Here is a 4392-nt window from a genome sequence, read left to right as displayed (position 1 = left end):
ATTGTTCTTAAGGTTTCCACTTGACCAAAGCCGTATCTTATCTGAAAAATATTTCCAAACCTCATGTGCTTCATCTTCCCTTTGACTTTTAGTCTCAGGTTTCCCCTTCTCCCAAGTGTCGATTTTCTATCTTGCTATTGCTATGAAAGCACAAGTGACTCATATATGATGTATAGAGTTGTGTTCCTGGGATGCTCCCTCTGTTCTTTGTTGTCTTATAATTGCCAATTAAACAAAATTTATAATATAATGTACTGTTTAATGTTATTTCCACTAATTGTTCTTAAGGTTTCCACTTGACCAAAGCTGTATCTTATCTGAAAAAAATTTCCAAACCTCATTTCCTTCATTCTCTTTTAAGAGTTCAAACAACATTATGACATCCTAGTGCTCAGAGACCCTTCCCAGAGAACATTCCATCTAAATGTTAGCAAGTAGAGTGTGACGGCAATCTAGTCTATCATTACTGTATACTCCACACTAACAGGTAGCATTGCTTTCACCTCTGAAACCACCCCACCACTTGCCTCTGTGCTCACCCTAAATGCCCAGTTGGAGAAACACATTTCTAACCTATCAGAGCAAAGGAACATTTCTCCAGAGAATAAGGTAAATGATTTGTACTTAGATTACCTTCATAATCAAGAAAGTTACCTGACAAAATGTGTGTCAAGAGCAACTCAATTGTGCATACTACTGAACCTAAATTATACCTGTAGAAGTTGTACCTGAGGCAATAGTACTAATGCAGAGTGGTCTGTGCACATGCACGTGTATCACAACCATCTTCAGAGTAGGGGAAAACTGGAAACACTGGTGCAGGTCCAAGTCAGATTAAGGATCTAGTGATGCTGGCACAAAAGTCAGATGTTTGTTCCTTGAAGTATGAAGGTAAAACAGAATGAAAACTCCTTCCTTTCACACCCTAAGCTTCTTGCTGAGAAAAGATACTGAGTCTCTGTTGCTCAGGAGAGATAGTTCCATAACCTCCCCTAGGTATGATCTTGCCTGGTTTTATGTCTATGAATGGCCAAAATGCCCAGTCAAGAAAAAGCCATCTTCAAAACTGTTGAAATCTGTTGGCATTATTACTTGCTCAAGCCCCACCCTTCCCTGGTACAGCTGTTGTCTTTATGTTTACCAGACAGCAACCTTCTAACTTGTGTGTGGGATTCCTGAAGGACTGATGCAAGATTCTCCTCTCTCTTTCCCATAACTTGGAATGCAGGCAAAAGAAGAGGCACAGGCACACATTGAAAAACCTTCAAGGCAGACTCCTAACCCACAGAGGTCTGTGGTATGAGATTATGGGTGAGGATACACAACAGACCACTTAGTGCCTAGAGGCCAAACTGGATGAGACTCTATGGGAAATCAAGATATTTAAAAAAAAAAAAAAAATCTGCATACAGGGGGAATTTAGAAAGCCATGACTATGTCGAGGCAAAAAGCACACTCAGAAGGGTCTTGCGAAGATCTCAATATTTGACCATGAACTGACTCCTAAATTGAAAGCAAGCCTAGCTAAGTGGGGCGGAGTGCTACAGCACAAGGCCCATCTGCAAAAACTGGGAGAGGTGCTTGTTCTCTCTTGTTTGTTATTTTGGAGTTTGTTTCAGTTCCCAGCCTTCAAGAAAACTTATCAAAACATTACTTGGGAACCAGCAGTTAGCGTAATGGCTATGTCGCTGGACTCCCACGTAGTCGACCGCGGTTCGTGTCCCGGACCCGGTGGCTTAAAACTCACGCCGGGCGCGTGTGCGTACGTGCCCAAGATCCCGAGAGGAGAATGGAGGAGAAGGGATTGCGGCGTGACCATCCCCCCTGGGGGGTGATTTCTCGCTTTCTGTCTCTATGTCTCTCTCTGTCTGGCTGGCGAGCGCACGCGCCCTACAGTGAAAATCTCTCTCTCTCAAAAAAAAAAAAAATTACTTGAAAACAAGAAAAAAGAGCAACTTGCTTCACTACTTTCCTGGCACCGGTGACTCATTTAACCCAACCAAATCAATGCAAAAGACTTGCCCTCGTGTAAAAATCCAAGTATTCCTTGTTTGTCTCTCTCTGAACTGGTTGTATGGGCTGGAGGCAGGACCACGTTTGCCATGAAGTTTTAAGAAACTGTGAAAGCAAAGTTGAATAAGAAATGAGAGACAAGGCTTGATGGCAGCATTTACGGTGAGAAAAAGAAAGCACAGAGTATGAATTATAAGCTGCCCTGCAGTGACCTTAGTTGGTTCGATTGAATTAAAGCTTAAAAGAATCACTCATATAGCCCTGTGCAGTAATGAGAATTTTTAACCTACAGAGGGCATTGGCCTCTCCTCTCAGAACACTTTTGTAAATCTTAGGTCCAGAAAGAGCTCACTTCATTAAAAAATTAGTACTAGTTAGAACATAACTATCTAAATATCAAATATACTACACACTCAATAAAAGAAGTGACTAGAAACAATAATGTATTGTTTATTTCAAAATTACTAGAACACATACTTTAAATGTTTTCACCACAAAAAAAGATAAGCATGTGAGGTGCTATATTTCTTAATTAGCTTGATTTAATAATTTCCCAATGTAAACATACATCAAAATGTCACATTATATCTGTGAGTGTGTGCGGGTGTGCATTTACACAATTTGTATTTATATATACAATTTTATATGCACACTTTTTATTTGTTAATTCAAAAGTAAAGAAATGATGAACACACAAGGTATATAAAAAGTATTCACCAGAGAAAGTCATGACAAAATACTCAATGAAATAATTGTTTTTATCAAATTAGAGAACAAGCAGATATATGGCGAGACAAGGAAGGAAGTGAAAGATCTCTATAATGGAAACTATAAAACACTGATAAAAGAAATTAAAGAAGACACACACACAGGGAAAGAAATGAATGGATGTTCACGGATCAGAAGAATCAATACTATTAAAACGTTCATACTGCAGAAAGTGATCTACACTTAAAATACCAGTGGCATTCTTTACGGAAATAGACAAAATAATCATAAAATTTCTATGGAACCACAATAGATTCCACATAGCCAAAGCAATTCTGAACAAAAAGAATGAAGCTAGATGCAACACACTACCAGATTTCAAAATGTATTACATGCTGTAAAAACTGAGTATCCACCTGCAGAAAGATGAATCTGAACCCCTATCTGTCACCATTCACAAAAATCAACTCAAAGTGGATCAAAGATCTAAATCTAAGACTACAAGCTATAAAACTACTGGTGGAAAACACTGGGTAAATTCTGGGAGATATTGGGGTAGGCAAAGCCTTTTAAGCAAGACCCCCAAAGCACAAGCAATAATCCCCAAAATAGACAGGCAGGATTACGTCAGATAAGAAACTTCTACAAAGCAAAGGACACCATAATTAGTGTGAATCAACAACCCTTGACATGAGAGAGGATTTTTGTTAACTGTGCCTCAGGTAAGGGACTGATAACCAGAATATACAGGGAATTCAAACGGCTTACGCAGAAAAAAATAATTAGCTCAATTAAAAGTTGGGAAAATGAGCTGAATAAACAATTCTCCAAGGAAGACATATGAACAACCAAAAAAGCATATGAAAAAATGTTCAACGTCCCTCATCATAAGGGAGATGCAGATCAAAACCACAATGAAATACCACCTAACCCTAGTCAGAATGGTGAGGATTTAAAAAAAAAAAAAAATGCTGGTCCCAGCATTTCGCGTAATGGCTATGTCGCTGGACTCCCACGTAGTTGACCGCGGTTCGCGTCCCAGACCTGGTGGCTTAAAACTCACTCCAGGCACGTGTGCGTGAGTGCCCAAGATCCTGAGAGGAGAATGGAGGAGAAGGGATTGCAGTGTGGCCATCCCCCTGGGGCGGGTGATTTCTCGCTTTCTATCTCTCTGTCTCTCTCTGTCTGTCTGGTGAGTGCACGCTCCCTATAGCAAAAACCTCTAAAAAAAAAAAAATGCTAAGTGCTGGAGGGGATGTGATGAAAGGGGAACACTCCTACATCACTGATGGGAATATAAATTGGTCCAGCCACTATGGAGAACAATATGGAGGTTCCTCAAAGACTTTCAACTAAAACTACCATATCATCCAGCAATTTCACTCCTGGGCGTCTACCCAAAGGACAGGAGAGCACTCAGTCAGAAAAGCACTTGCACATCTATGTTCATTGCAGCCTTATTCACGATTGCTAAGACATGGAACCAATCCAACCCAACCCAACCCACAAACAGATGAATGGATTGAAACAGTGTGGCACATATACTTCATGGAATACTATTTATCCATAAAAAAATAATAATAAGGCCCTGGCATTTGATAGAAAGTGGATGAATATGGAAGATTTGTAGAAAGACATTGTATGTCTCCACTTAACATATACTGACTGTCC

Source organism: Tupaia chinensis, unplaced genomic scaffold (assembly GCF_000334495.1).
Source record: "Tupaia chinensis unplaced genomic scaffold, TupChi_1.0 Scaffold141469_1, whole genome shotgun sequence".
Classification (NCBI taxonomy): domain Eukaryota; kingdom Metazoa; phylum Chordata; class Mammalia; order Scandentia; family Tupaiidae; genus Tupaia; species Tupaia belangeri.
The sequence above is the reverse complement of the archived record's forward strand: the minus strand, read 5'-3'. Positions refer to the sequence as shown.